A 16,247-nucleotide genomic window follows, 5' to 3' on the forward strand; every position below is an offset into this window, starting at 1 on the left:
TCTGGACCTGTGTATATGCATCCCCAAATCCCCACAGGATGGAAATATGGAAAAGAAGGGATTTGCAGCATGACCACACCCCATTGGAGGATGCTTTCTCTGTCTCTTTCTCCCGCCTCCCCCCACCCCCATGTCTCTCTGTCTCTCTCTGGTGAGGGTACATGCCCTCTGGCAATTAAAGAAAAAGAAGAAGAATGAAATAGAAAAGGTCAGAAAGAGGCTTTCTTTTTATCAAAAAAGAAATCATTCCCGTGCTCGCTTCGGCAGCACATATACTAAAATTGAAACGATACAGAGAAGATTAGCATGGCCCCTGCGCAAGGATGACACGCAAATTCGTGAAGCGTTCCATATTTTTCATGATGGGCAAAGTATTTTTACAAGCAAAATGAGAAATAGCAATTGACTGTTTTAAAAAATAATTAGAATAATAAAAATAATGATTGGGGAAAACATAGAAAAGATATTGAATGTTGAAGTGGGGAGATTAATGTCTCTGTACTGACAGACATGCATGGCATTCCCTTTTGAAAAAACAATGTAATACACTGTAAAGTTATATGTAATCCAATGTAATATAAAGAAGATTATGATGATGATAATAAAAAAAAATAAAATTAAAAAAAAAAAATCATTCCCCAGCAATTTGTCTTCGCATCTTGCTGGCCAAAGTGAGTCTGACGGCCACCTCTAGCTACAGTAAAGAAAATGTCTACAAAAAGGAATGACATCGCCATACCTGGCTAGGACAGATCATGATTCATTCCCTTGTTGCCTCCCAAAAGATGGTTTATGTAAGCAAGGGAGAAGTGGGGAAGGCAACTTTAGTATCTGGCATACAACTTTCATCCTCTCCCCAGCCTCCTTCTTCTCCGTAGATGTACCCACCATTGGCAGTTTGAGGAGTATCCTGGGTCCTTACACCCTACGTAAATACATATTGTAGCAGGCATCAGCCATTTTCCTACACTACCAGAATTGTGGTTTCAGTCTGCTGTTCTCCTTTCCATGGCATCGAGAATAAATTTTGATTGCTTTAATCTAGAGATAGTTTTTTGGTGTTTTTTTAATTATTAATTTATTTATTTGTTCTAAGAGAGAGAGCTTCCCAGGAGGGCCTCACACCGCAATTCACCTCTAGCCTCAGCCACCCTGAATCACGGGCACAAACAGACACAGGGTGTGTATAGGGAGGCTCCAGGATGCAAACTTGAACCCTTCCCATACAGGTCCAACTGCATGACCATGGTGCCACCAAATGGCTTTTAAAGATCGATTTAAACAGGAACCTAAAGCCAGCTATGGCCAATGAAGTGTAGGGGAAGGTTAGCTGGAAGTCTCTTTAGCTTTAAACAAAGTTAAACACAGGGCCAGCAGGTGGTTTGGTGGTTACAGTGTGGATTCCCCCATGGGAATCCATGGCCGAATGTGAGTTGAGTCTTGGAACTGGCGGTTTGCTTTCTCACTTTCCTTTTCTTTCTCTATCTCTCTCTCTCTGGCCAAAATAAAAACTAATAGTAACAAAATGGAATTAAATAAATAAATAAATCATTGTTTTAAACAAGAAAAAAGGAGCTAAACACACATACACACAAGGAACCAAACAAAAAGAGAGATGCAGCAGGGAGAGGTCCTCCCTTTTCTTCCATGGGTCACTGCAGTGTATGAACATGGTGTCTAGAACTGCAGCCACCACCTTGCAATTGCAATAAGATCTACTCAGAGGGTGACAGAGTAGAAAGAAGGGAGGCATCTCTTGATGATGAAATCAAGTCACTAAACTATCCAGCCCTGAAGCTGATCCACCTTCACATTTTAAAATGATTTATTTTATTTTTTATTATTTTTTAAAAATTTGATCAGAGGCAGAGAGAAAGAGAAGCCACAAGGTCTGAGACTGGGAGTCCAGCGCCTTAAGCCACCACGCCACTTGCAGGCCCCTACCTTCAAATTTACATTATGTAAGATAATATATCTTCCATACTGAAGCAAACTATTGTGGGGGTTTCCGTAGCAAAGACAAAATCATCCATCTGATACTAGGTTTGTTTGCTTTTTTCACATAAGTAGGATCTTAATCTTGTGTGTTAGGACTGAGTTCAGTTGCAAGGAATGAAAGCCAAAATAGCAGAGATGGAAACAAGACAGGGGGTTATTTCTCACATGTTCAAGCAGGGCAGAGGCAGGCAGGCAGGGTCCGTGTGGCGTTCCAAGCACAGGAGCAGTGGCTCCTTCTTGGGCTTCTACCATCTTCGGGACAATCTGCCGTTCAGGCTGCAGCTACCATGTCCACCCTCTAGCCAGCAAGAAGTTGTGAGAAGTGCAAAAAGGCACACATTACCTCTGTTCATGCCCCTAGGCTGGAGCACATCACATCACCACACTCCAGGGCACGCGGGAGATGTCCTTTACTCAGAATGGGGGTGGGAGCAGCTCTGGAGTCTCACATGGCTGACTACGGTTCAAGTCCCAGACCCAGTGACTTAAAACTCATGCCAGGGGCGTCGGTGTGTGTGCCCAAAATCTCAGGAAGAGAATAGAAGACAAAGGATCGTGACATGGCCATCTGCCCTGGAGAGTGATTTCTCACTTTCCCTCTCACTGTCCCTCTCTCTCTCTCTCTCAATCACTCCCTCAAGCTCATGTGCCCTAAAGCAAAAATTTCTACAAAAAAAGAAAAAAGAAAGAAAAGAAAAAAAGAATAACCATGGCCAGCTCAAAATCAGGGATCCTGTGTTGAAGGATGGAGAGGATAGATTTTGAGGGACTACGAGCAATCTCTGCCATGATACTGTGTGTGTTAGTTATCATGTGCTGTTTCACTCCATCTATCCTGGCATTCTTTTTTTTAATTATTTTACTTGATTTTATTCATTCATTCATTCATTCGTTTATTTAAATTTGACCAGAGAGAGAGAGAAAGTGAGAAAAAGAGAGATGGAAAGTGAGAAAGCAAGCCACCAGGTCCAGGACTCAAACTGTGGTCGGCCATGTGGGAGTCTAGCGCCTTAACCACCATGCCACCTGTCGGTTTTTTGTTTTTTTTTTTTTTTTTTTTTTTTTTGAGAGAGAGACTTTTGCTATAGGGCACACATGCTCTCTGGAGAGACAGAGAGAGACAGAAAGCGAGAAGTCACCCCCCTCCCCAGGGGGGATGGCCACACTGCAATCCCTTCTCCTCCATTCTCCTTTTGGGATCTTGGGCATACACGCACATGCACCTGGTGTGAGTTTTAAGTTTCTGGGTCCTAGACTCAAATCGCAGTCGACTACAAGGGAGTCCAGCAACGTAAGCATTACACCATCCGCTGGTCCCCTATCCTGGCATTCTTTCCATACCAATATATATCAGTTTACCTTGTTATTTTGAGGGTTATTTCTTTTTACTTTTTCTAGTTTCTCAAGATAGAAACTTAGATCATTTGAGACCTTTCTTCTTTTCTAATATAAGCATTTAAAGCTATAAATTGAAGCACTGCTTTAAATGCATCCCACAAATAAATTGTGGTATGTTGTGTTTTTCATTATCATTCATTTCAAAATATTTTCTCATTTCCTCTGTGATTTCTTTTTGTTCCCATAGGTTATTCAGAAGTATGTTGTTTAATTTCCAAATATTTGGGGAGGGGGTAAATACTGTATCGTTTCTGTTATTAATCTTCTAATTTTATTTCATTGCTAATTTTAAACTTGTTTTGTAATTCCGTATATAGTCTATCTTTTTCTTTAGGTTTATTCATTTATTTCTTCCATGAGTGAGAGAGACAGAAAGACAGTACCACCAAGATCCACCCTGGCTTCAGCCAGCCCCAGATCGTGGACACAGGGCATCCATCCCCTGGCATACCCTGGGAGGTCTCTGAGTGTGAACCTAGAACCCTCCCATGCGTATCGGCCTCATAGAACGTTGCTGTTTTATTGTTACAACACTGTCTGGCCCTTACTAATGGCGTGGCAGTGACTGTCTTTATACTGGTAGGAGAAATAACCAGATTCAAATGTACCAGTTAAAGGATATGTACATTCTATATCTATTTTTTAAAGAATTATTTTATTTAACTTTATTTATTTATTTTAATTTGACCAGAGGACAGATTGTGTGTGAGAGAGAGAAAGAAAGAAAGAAAGCTGCCAGGTCCTGGACTCGAACTGCAGTCGGCCATATGGGAGTCCTGCACCCTTAATCACCACACCACCTGCCGGCCCCAATTATTTATTTATATGTGTGTGTGTGTATATATATATATATAAAGAACTGTTTTATTTAACTTTATTTATTTTTAACTTGACCAGAGAAGGACAAAGAGAGAAAGAAAGAGAGAGAAAGCAAGCTGCCAGGTTCGGGACTCGATCACAGTCAGCCATATGGGAGTCCAGAGTCTTCAGCCACCATGCCACCTGCTGGCCTCTGTTACATTTTATATTTCAACAGACATTGCCAAATTGCCCTCATAAAGAGCTGTTTTGGGGGCCAGATGGTGGCACAGTGGTGAGGCTGACTCACATGGGAAGGTCCTAGGTTCATATCCAGAGACCTCCCTAGTACACTGGGCATGTGTGTGCCCATGACCCAGGACTGGCTGCAGCTGGGAGTGAATCATGGTGGCAAGACCCTACTGGGGGGTGCTGTCTCTCTGTCTCTCTTTTTCTGTCTCTTTTGCTTATGTAAGAGAGAAAGAAAGAAGTTTTTTGATTTTTTTTAAGAGCTGTTTTTTTTATATTCAGATGAAGATTGGCCAGTTTCCTACATCAGGACTCACATTAGCTGTCACCAGTCTTTTCTCATTTGACTTCCAATTTGGGCCAGGACAAGAAAAGTTGGGAAGGCGGTATCTCACTGCTTAGGGCACATTTCCCACTATAACATAGCTGAGCAGCGTTCCTCTCAGCAGCTGTGCCCCTTAGCTGCCCAAACCCCCAGTGAGATTTTGAAATTATAGCTTCTAAAGCCTGGATTAAATTAGTAACCTAGATCAGGCCAGCTAGGTGGTGCGGTCATTAAGGCAGATAGATCCCACAAGGACGACTCCATGGTTCCAGTCTCAGACCTGGTGGGTTGAAAGACCCTGGTGTGTGTGAGTGCCCAAAATCTCCAGAGGAGAGTGAAGGAGAAGGGATTGTGGTGTGGTCATATGCCCTGGGTGCTGATTTCTCTCTCTTTTTTTTTTTTTGGAGAGGTTTTTGCTATAGGGTGCATATGCTCGCCAGACAGAGACAGACAGAGAGATAGAAAGTGAGAAATCACCCCCCAGGGTGATTTCCTGATCTCCTCTCAGGATCTTGGGCATGCACGCACATGCGCCTGGCGTGAGTTTAAGACACTAAGTCCGGGACTCAAACTGTGGTCAACTACATGGGAGTTCAGCAACACAGCCATTACGGTAACTGCTGGTCCCTCTCATTTTTGCTCTCTCTCTGTCTCTGTCTCTGTCTCTCCAGTGAGTCCCGTGCCCTAAAGCACTTTTTAAAAAGAAAAAGAAAAGAAAATTAGATTATTTCACTCTTCATTCTCTGCCTGGGGGTAGAGGAGTTTTTTTGTTTGTTTGTTTTTGTTTTTTCTTCTTCTTCTTCTTCTTCCTAGAGACTTACTAGAGACTTAGAACAAGAAGTCAGCCAAAACTGAGTTTGAATCCCTCTGGCTCAGCCATTTGTCAGCTGTGTAAACTTGGGCAAGTTACTTGGCATCTTTGAACCTTTGGATCTCAGTTTTACAAAGATAATGACTAGCACCCCACACAGATCTTACACATATTAGAAATTGGGTGTGTAAAGCCCAGCACATGGCAGCCCCGATAACAATGAATTTTTATCAATAGCTATTCACAAGCACTGATAACAATGAATTTTTTTCAATAGCTATTCATTAAATGTCTGCTTTGTGCAGAGCACTGAGGTAAGCCCTCTCAAGTTATTTCATTAATTCTCACAACAATAAGAAATCACACCGCCTTGAAGATGAAGAAAATATGATATAACACCATTTTGAAGATGAGACTACAAGCTGTTAAGTGTCTTGTCCAAAGTCACACAGTAACAAGTAGAGCTAAGGGTTCAGTTAGGGCTGCCCTAAGTAAACCTGTTTCCAGGTAAACAGCTGTTTACAGATTAGGAAACTGAGGCCCCAGGAGAGAAATGACACACAAAATTGACTGGCGTGTGAGCAGCAGCCCGTTGACCAAATGTCCTCTCTTCTGGGTCTGGGTGACCATCAGAAGAGACTGGAGAGAATGGAGGCAGGGACGACCGCCCAGCAGAGGAGTCAAGAGCATGGAAAATGTCTCTTCCAGCCAATTTTCCCGAGGAGCCCTGGCTGTAACTCAGGGCTGGGAATGGAAAGTGAGCAGGGAGGAGGCGCAGCCACATCCATCCGGAGTTACTGCTTGCAAAGTCGTGCTGGGAGAGGCAAGGGGGAGGGACTGCTGGGCAGGGCTGGGGAGGGGACCGCTGGCATCCACCCAAGGCCAGGTCTCCCGGGAGAGGAGGAGCAGGCATCCCGAGCTCTCTGCTTCCTCCTTGTCCCTGCCGGAGCCTGCTGTGCCCTGCCCACTTGTCTGGGCATCAGCCACTCCTGGAATAGAGTGGCAAACCCCACTCCCTGGGGATGTGTATGACTTACTCAGGAAGGGTGCGGTGGCCAGGAAGAAGAATCCATCCTACTCCCAGAGATCAGGACCAGGGCTGGGTTTGGGAACCATCAGCCACATCAGATGCATCCTCATCTCCATGACATCAAGGCGTCCCCTCTACCCAGAAAATCTTCCCTTGCTACTCACAGTATCCATCATTCTAACCATGATAGATCCAGCCAGCACTGGCGTTCATCCTGGCGTTCAGCAGTAAAAGTATGGCTTTTTCTTTTCTTTTCTTTTTCTTTTTTTTTTTTTTTTTTTTTTTTTTTTTTTGAGAGAGATTTTTTTGCTATAGAGCCCATGTGCTCACCGGAGAGACAGAGGGACAGAAAGTGAGAAATCACTCCCCAGGGCAACGGCCATGCTGCAATCCCTTCTCCTCTTGGGATCTTGAGCGTACACACACACACACACACACACACACACACCCAACATGAGTTTCAAGCCTCCAGGTCCAGGAATCGAACCTTAGTCGGCCATGTGGGAGCCCAGCAATATAACCATTACACTATCCCAAGTATGGTTTTCTCATACTGAACCAAAATGGTTGTTAACGTGTTTAGGTAGGAATGTTCCTACTAATTAATTGTCAATAATACCTGTCCTGAGTGCCCTCCAAGTACCACCTCCAAGCAAAATGGACATTCTGAACCCTCTTCTGAGACCCCCTCATCCTACCCCTCTAATAGCCACCAAAACGTTATTAAATAAAAACTTTGTTTTGGAATAAGCTGCTCTGGGCCCCGACAGAGTAGACCAAAATGGAGTCACTCATGCTAAAATACCACCATCATTGTTTTTGGTGTTTGCTACAGGGTACATGAGCTCGCTGGAGAAAGACAGAGCAAAAGGAAAAATAAGAAAGCACACCCCAGGGGGAATGACCATACTATAGCCCCTTCTCTTCCATTTTCCTCTCAGGATTTTGGACATATATGTACATGCACCTGGCATAATTTTCAAGTCACTGGGTCTGCCACAGTTCACATCTGGACCCAGGGCTTGAAACTCATGCTAGACGTGTCTGTGTACATGCCTAAGATCTCAGGAGGAGAAATGGAGGAGAAGGGATTGTGGTATGGCCATTTTCTGGGGGTAGTGATTTCTCAATTTCCCTCTCACTGTCTCTGTCTCTGCCTCTCTTTCTCTCTGGGGCAAGTGCACACACCCTATGGTAAAAATCTCTGAAAAAAAGAGAGGGGCCAGCACATGGTGTGGTGGTTAAGGGTGCTGGACTCCCACATGGCGACTGGTTCGAGTCCCAGACCTGGCGGCTTGTTTCTCACTTTCTGTCTCTCACTCTGTCCCTCTCTGGTCAAATTAAAATAAGTAAATAAAGTTAAATAAAATAGTTATTTTTAAAAATTAAAAGAAAGAAAAGAGAGAGAGAGGGAGATCTGCAACTGTCAGATCTCACAGCCCAACCCAGTTTTCACTGAAAATCTATAATCTGGTTGGTGACCTGGAATTTGGTATCCTGCAGGGGCTTGCCTGACCTCTCCATGGCCAGTATCCAGAGCTTGCCCAGCCAATGTCAGTGGACTCCCATCAGATTGAAACTTTTAAAAAGTTAGTAGATTTTTGGGACCAGCAGATGGCATAACGGTTATGTCACTGGACTCCCACGTAGTGGACCATGGTTCGAGTCCTGGACCCAGCAGCTTATAAACGCATGCTGGGTATGTGTGCATGTGTGCCAAAACCCAAGAGAAGAATGGAGGAGAAGGGATTGTAGCAAGACCATCCCTCCTGGGGGATTTCTCTCTGTCTGTCTCTCTGGCGAGTGCACATGCCCTATAGCAAAAATCTCTTTTAAAAAAAAAAAGAGTTGATAGATTCTAAAATAGACCTTTTTTCCCTGAAAACAGAAGATTTCAATCAACCTGAGTTAGTGCTATAAGGAAATAAAACTTACACATATCTTGTGGTTTTCTTAGGAATGCACACCTGAAATAGCTCAAAATGTTACCCAAATTTATTGGACGTTTTGTTTTATGAACATCCTTATTGCCCAATGGCATTCCTCCTTGCCTTCCAGACTCAGCCTTCATGCCTTGCTGGAGACTAAGCCAGGCAAGAGGTGATTGTGAGGTCATTCTGCTCCCCGTATAGCAGAGCTGAGCCAGCCTTGCTGAACAAGACCGTCAGCTACTTCCCTCTCCCCTTCATGGCTTTGCCTTTAAAATCACCCTGCAGTCTCTAAGAACTTGGCACACATTATTTGGGGCCACTTGGATGGTTTTGGCACCCAGGTAACCATTCTAAACCAGACCCAGATCAATGGATTTGCTTTTCTTACCCCGCCCCAGCCTTCCTTTTTAGGATGGCAAGAGTGATACCTGCCCCAGCAAGGTCACTCGAGGCCATGTGAGCTGGCTGTGAATGACAGCCGTAACAGTCATCAATGCCTTCTGTATCTTGGGGACAAGCCTCTGGCTTTATAACTTTGTCTCCTAGTAAAAGGCAAGTGTTAGAATGTAGAGGTAATGGGGCCTCGTGCAATCTTCATTTTCCGGATGTGGAACTAAGGCCCAGAGAGAAGCAGAGCCTTGTCCAAGGCCGCACAGCCTGCCAGTATAAGACAAGGCATTAGAACATAGGTCCCTGACTCCTGACACTTCCCTCGGGTGTCAATGTATCTGGTCCCACAAACACTGAACTTTAGCAGGCATGGAAAGAGGGGAAGGGTCAGGAACCTGTCTGAAGGCAGAACTGATAGCCAGCCTCTTGGCGTTTAGACCCCCTCCCACCACCATAGTCATGGTAACAATCTCCTTGGTTGCTATCTCTACCAGATAGTTGTCTTGGCAACAACTGCCCAGGACACCAACTTCCTGACACCCAAGAGCTTTGAGATAAACCCAGAAGCAAGTCTGCTCCATATCCCTGACCCAGATCAGAGGTCCAAGTTGGAGAAAGACTTGCCCAACATCACACGTCAGGTTGGTGATGAAGTCAGCTTCCGGAACCCACAGCCCAGGCTCCCACAGCGGCCTTGCCTGCTCCTCGCTCACACCCTCACTCCCCGCCCCCAACTTTTCTGCCTGCCTCGGTGCTTCCCACACTCCTCCAGCACAGTCAGCATCTCCTTCCCACGGCATCTCACCCTTGGCGGCCTGTCAGCCAGCTCATCCTCCTGGGAATGCCGCATGAGCTTAGCCTGGGGCTCATCACAGGGTTTTTCAACATCAGCTGGGGCTCCCTGAAGACCAAAAACACTTCAACACCCTTTGCCCTTGAAAAAAAAATCATCTCCAGGGTGAACTTCAGGCACTGTGCTCAGAACTGAGTAGCTCTTTGGGGCAGTCAGGCCCTGTCCACTTCTGTTTGTGTAATACCATACAGAATTGCTGCCCCAATGTGGAAAGAGTTCCGGGCCGGGATGCCAGAGGCCTGGACAATAGCCCTTCTCTGACTCTATCCTGCTGTACTTGTTTTTCTTAGAGATTTTTCTTTTCTTAGGGTGTGTGTTCACCAAAGAGACAGAGAGACAGAAGGTGAGAAGTCACTTTCCCGGGGAGATAGCCACACCACAATCCTTCTCCTCCATTCTCACTTTAGGCACGCATCCACACATGCCCAGCATGAGTTTTAAGTGCCGGGTCCGGGACTCGAACAGGTCTTGTCTCCTCTCCAGGACTCTGTATCCCCACTGAAGAAATGGGGTGGTGATATTATTCAGCCGTCACCACCACCACCTTCATAAGGCTGCTGGGGACCAGATGCAGTGTTTCAGTATTGCTACACGAAGGATGGCCGTGGCTTAAAGGACTGGCCTACCTTCCTGGTATCCCCTTTTAGAATAACGAGATCTCAGGACGGGAAGGATGTTCTACGCACAGGGAAGACCTTGAGCAAAAGCAGGGAGGATGGAAAGAAATCTAGGAATTTTATATCATTCTGTTAGTAGTAAGAGAAGACATCAAAGTCTGGGTGATTTATAAAAATATAGATTTGGGGGGCCAGCAGGTGGTGTGGTGGTTAAGATTGTTGGACTCCCACATGGCCAAGCTCGGTTCGAGTCCTGGACCTGGACCACTACCACCCCCGACTCTGTCCCTCTCCAGTCAAATTTAAATAAATAAATAAAACAAAGTTAAATAAAATAATTCTAAAAAAAAATAGATTTTTTTTTCAGCTCAGGGTTTAGAAGTCCAAGGTCAGGGGTCACATCTGGTGAGCATCTTGTAGGACCCCCAGGCATCCCATCACAAAGAGCAGAGCGTAAGTCTCCATCTCACTCCCTCTCCCTATAAACCCACCAGGAATCCGTCACTGGGGCCTCATCCTAAGGGCCTCAATCCTAGTCTCCTCCCAAAGGCCTGACCTTTAAATATTATGATAGGATTAAGGTTTTGACCATTTAATCCCATTACAATAGCTCACCGAGATTTAACACACAGGTATGGGGTTGGCTCCAAACCATATCACCACCTGCCTACAAACTAGGTAGGTAGTTAGTGTCCAAGTGGAGGGTATAATGCTGGAAATGAAGAGAAAGCAGGTAAGTCAAGAGGCCAGATGTGAGTGAAAAGGAACAATCGCCACTCAGGGGTGAGGACATTGCCCTGTGGGCCTCAGGGACTCGCTGAAGGCCACCTCCCACCTGGGTCGGACCTGTGGAGTCTGAATACTGTGAGACATAGCAGGGTGAGACACAGCAGACTGAGACAGAAGGGACGCCCTGAGAACAAAAGAGAGCAAGGTGCACTCCAGGGAACTGTTCCCTCGTCCGTTCATTCGGTGAACACTAGATGCAGCCCACGCCACGTGACCTCTGGCAAATTATTTAGCTTCTTTGACCTCAGATTCCAATAAAGATGCCTGCCCCTGTGGCAGGGTGTTGTGAGGACCGGGTGAGTTAGTTAATATGTGTAGATGGTAAACACGGTTTATAATTACCCTAATGCTTATTGAGCATCTACAATATGCCTAGAACTCTCTAAACATGGTGTGTGAGCAAGACTTGCGTAATTTCCACCCTCAAGTAGCTCAGAGTGTAAACGAGAGACAAACAAAACAAGAAAATGTTATAAAAGCAGAAATAAGAAAAACAATGACATGTTGTTGCTTTATATTTAAACTTTAACCCTCAAACTCAGGTGTGTAAGAATACTCATTTTTGAGGCTAGTGGCTCAAGTGGTAACACTCAATGTTCTGTGAGGCTGACCTATATGGGAAGGTTCCAGGTTCGCATCCAAAGACCTCCCTGAGTATTCCAGGCATGCCTGTGCCCAGGATCCAGGGCCGGTTGGGGCTGGGGGTGGATCATGGCATCAAGATCTTCTTGAAAGTACTCTCTCTCTATGTCTCTCTTGCTCATGGAAGAAACAAATAACCTCTTTTTAAAAAATTAAATTCCAGGGGCCAGCAGGTGGCATGGTGACTGAGGACGCTGAACTCCTTCCACATGGCTGACCACAGTTCGAGTCTTGGACCTAGCAACTTGCTTTCTCACTTTGGCTTTCTCTTTATCGTTCTATGGTCAAATTTAAAAAATAATAACAACATTTAAGTTTAATAAATAAATTATTACTTTTTAAAAAGAATTTTTAGAAATTAAAAATAGGCACCAGTAGATGGCATATTGGTTATATCACTGGACTCTCAGTTGCAAGTGTGTGTGCCCAAAATCCCAAGAGGAGAATGGAGAAGAAGGGATTGCGGCTTGGCCATCCCCCCTGGAAGGTGATTTCTCATTTTCTATCTCTCTGTCTCTCTAGCGAGCACATGAGCCCTATAGAAAAAATATATCTTAAAAAAAAAAAAGAATACATAAATTAAATAAGACCTGTGTGGGCCAGCCTTGAGGCCTGGTGGTGAAGGTAGCTGGATCCCACATGACTGACTGCATGGTTCCAGTACCGAACACAGCAGCTTAAAAAATATGCTCGACACATGAGCACGCCCAAAATCCTAAGAAGAGAAGAGAAGGGATTGTAGAGTAGCCATCTGCCCTGGGGGATAGGGGCGATTTCTCACTCCCCCCACCCACCGTTTTCTCGCTTCAGCAAGTGCACACATCCTATAGCAAATTTTTGAAAACTAAAATAAATTTTAAAAAATAATAAGGAAGGGTGGCAGATGGTGTGGTGGTTAAGGCGCTGGACTCCCCCATGGCAACCACGATAGGAGTCCTGGACCTGGTGGCTTGATTTCTCAGTCTCCCTTTCTCTCTGTCTATCACTCTCTGGTCAAAATTGAAGAAGAGGAATAAAATTAAAAATCAATAAATCTTAAATAATAATAATAATAGCCATGAGAAGGAGTTACCTTAACAAACAAGGACAGAGAGAGTTACTAGGCAAGGAGACAGCTAGCCAAAAGGCTTGCCCGAAGCAGAAGAAAGGCCAATCCAGAAGGGGACAGAGTAATCAGTGAGCTGGACAGCTAGGCAGGGCCATGAAACCCTCCTGAGAGCCACAGGGACATCAGTGCAGAGATGCGTGGAGGGGACTCCAGGAGACCAATTAGGAAGGGGTTGAAATAACCCGGGAGAGAGGATGTGGTCAGCAGCCTTGGACATGAACAGCCCCAGATTTCTGTGTCTAAAATCAGCCTCAAAGCCAAAGGCTGGAGGCCGGCAGGTGGTGTGGTGGCCAGGGCACTGGACTCCCACGTGGGTGACCGTGGTTCAAGTTCTAGACTTGGTGGCTTGTTCTCTCACTTTCTCTCGCTCTCGCTCTTGCTCTCTCTCTCTCTCTCTGGTGACCACACGTGCCCTATAGCAAATTTTAAAATAATAATAAGTAAAATTAAATTTTTAAAAAGTCAAAGGCTATAGTCAACCCCCTGAGCACGGCTGCTGTTATTAGCCTAGCTAGACAGCGGCCCTGGGCCCTTCCTGAACATAGCCACACCTCCCAGGCTGCCTGTCAATAGGCCTGCAGTGCCCTCTGCTGGCAGGAGCGGGCCTAGCACAAGGGGAGCCCGGCCTCCCGAAGACCAGAAGGCCACATAGAAGACAGGGAGGGCGGCTTCTCTGTCTGGGTTACTGTCATCCCCATCACCCAGCAGGTCAATCCAAAAGCCCTGGGCTCACCCCTTCCACCCCATCAGGGAGTGCTTTTCATTCTATTTCCTAAATAGAACCCTAAATCAGAAATTCCCTACATGTATCTCAGCCATGTCTACTGTCCTCTGAGACACATTTAGGAAATGCACCTCTAGCCAGAACCACCACCATCCCTTCTTTCATCTGTTGGTCTGTCTTCGGTGAGTGCATGTGCCCTATAGCAAAAAATACATATTTATTGAACACATGTGTTCGAAGACCCTGTGGCCTCTATAAATAGTAAGAATGGCAGGCATCTACACAGAGTTTTACTGATTTCCTTCCCGTTTTCTCACAGAGATCAAAAACATGGGGTCGCTTGGGCTCCTAACGGCTGATCTCTTCATGCCCTACTCTCTTGCAGTCCTAATATTTGAAGCAATCAAGAGCAAAATTCCTGAGGCCGGAGGGACATGAACATTTGCCCACAGCTGCATTTCTGAGATTAAAGGCACATCTGAATCTCCTGGTGATCCAGTAGGTCTTAGGTAGACCCTGAGATGCCACATTTTTAAAAATTATTTATCTATTAGGTCATTGAGAAAATCATGACATGTTTTTCTTTTTTCTTTTTCCATTTATTTATTTATTTATTTATTTGGAGAGATTTTTGCTGTAGAGTATGTGTGCTTGCCAGACAGACAAAGACAGAAAGGGAGAAATCACCCCCTAGGGGGATGGCCACATGGCAATCCCTTCTCCTCCATTCTCCTCTTGGTATTTTGGCCACACACACACACACACACACACACACACACACACAGAGTGAGTTTCAAGCCACCAGGTTTGGGACTCGAACCATGGTCGACCATGTAGGAGTCCAACACTTTAGCTACTACACCACCTGCTGACCCCAAATGACATGTTTTTCTATGCAACAATGCATCATGTCTTTCCTGATAACCTAATATTTGTTGTGAGTTTCAAGCTGCCGGGTCCAGGACTCAAACCATGGTCAACCATGTGGGAATCCAGCACCTCAACCACCACACCACCTGCTAGCCCCAAGATGCTGCATTTCTTATAGGCTCCTGGGTGAAGCTGATGCTGCTAGTTTGGGGACCTCATCTTGAACCGCAAGGTCCTACAGAACCACAATACCATTACCACACCCAAGAGATTCTATATTGATACAATATTGATAATAAACAACCCATATTCATATTTCTTCTCCACATGTCTGACATTTTTCTTTATGGCCTTTTTTTCAAAGATGTCTTGATCCAAGATTTAATAAAGGATGAATCATTACATTTGGTTTTCACTCCTCTTCAGTCTCTTCTCATCTAGAATAATCCCCTTTTTTGTTTGTTTGTTTTGGATTAGTTTTGGTTGTCATTTTGTTTTGTTTTTGTTTTTCTTTCCTAATAATGAATTTTTTTTTACAAGTTTAGGCTAATTGTTTTGTAGAACATGCCATAATCTTGATTTTTCTGATTTTTCCTGATGTTTCCTCATGAACAGATGCAGGTCAAACATGGTTGGCACTACACAGGGGATGGTCCCCCACCTTGCATGGCTTCATGTCATCTTGACCAACTATTGGTGATGTGAAGTTTGACCACTTGGTTAAGAGAGCGTCTACCAGGTCTCCTCGTTGTGATGAATAATGTGGGGTGACATGTTAAGGTTGTGTGAGTATTCTGTTCCGCAACAACTCTCCTCCCAGAGTTCTTAGTATCTGTTGATGATGCTTGCTTGTTATTTTGGGGATGATTTAAACATTTAACAGTGCATGCAAGTTTATGTGTGTGTATGGGAAGGTATGTAAAAAAAAAAAGTGAAAAAGTCAGAAAGTCATTCATTGTGGCTGAACACAGTAATTAAAAAATAAATAAATAAAATAAAGGTGGCAGACCACCGCCACCATATCTGACCAGGAGGCAAAATCCTCAATGAGGACTTGGGGGATAAGAAGGAAGGAGAATACATTAAACTCAAGGTCATTGGACAGGATAGCAGTGAGATTCACTTCAAACTGAAAATCACAGCACACCTCAAGAAACTCAAAGAATCACACTATCAAAGACAGGGAGTTCCAATGAATTCACTTGGATTTCTCTTTGAAGGTCAGAAAATTGTGGATAGGGAACCAGCAGTTAGCATAATGGCTATGTCGCTGGACTCCCACGTAGTCGACCGCGGTTCGCATCCTGGACCCGGTGGCTTAGAACTCACGCCGGGCGCGTGTGCGTGCGTGCCCAAGATCCCGAGAGGAGAATGGAGGAGAAGGGATTGTGGCGTGACCATCCCCCCTGGGGGGTGATTTCTCGCTTTCTGTCTCTAATGAGGACTTGGGGGATAAGAAGGAAGGAGAATACATTAAACTCAAGGTCATTGGACAGGATAGCAGTGAGATTCACTTCAAACTGAAAATCACAGCACACCTCAAGAAACTCAAAGAATCACACTATCAAAGACAGGGAGTTCCAATGAATTCACTTGGATTTCTCTTTGAAGGTCAGAAAATTGTGGATAGGGAACCAGCAGTTAGCATAATGGCTATGTCGCTGGACTCCCACGTAGTCGACCGCGGTTCGCATCCTGGACCCGGTGGCTTAGA

The 16,247-nt window shown here is 44.9% G+C and overlaps 1 non-coding gene and 1 pseudogene across 1 annotated transcript; both read left to right on the plus strand.

The window, feature by feature from the left end:
• Nucleotides 1–251: 251 nt before the first annotated feature.
• On the plus strand, nt 252–358 carry LOC114008949 (U6 spliceosomal RNA). Its single transcript, XR_003550431.1, has one exon. It is a non-coding gene; the product is annotated as a U6 spliceosomal RNA (small nuclear RNA).
• A 14,928-nt stretch (nt 359–15,286) lies between these two features.
• LOC114008945 (small ubiquitin-related modifier 1 pseudogene) overlaps nt 15,287–16,247 on the plus strand; it is a 1,242-nt pseudogene continuing 281 nt past the window's right edge.

The sequence above is a fragment of the Tupaia chinensis genome, unplaced genomic scaffold (assembly GCF_000334495.1).
Source record: "Tupaia chinensis unplaced genomic scaffold, TupChi_1.0 Scaffold000418_1, whole genome shotgun sequence".
Taxonomy (NCBI): domain Eukaryota; kingdom Metazoa; phylum Chordata; class Mammalia; order Scandentia; family Tupaiidae; genus Tupaia; species Tupaia belangeri.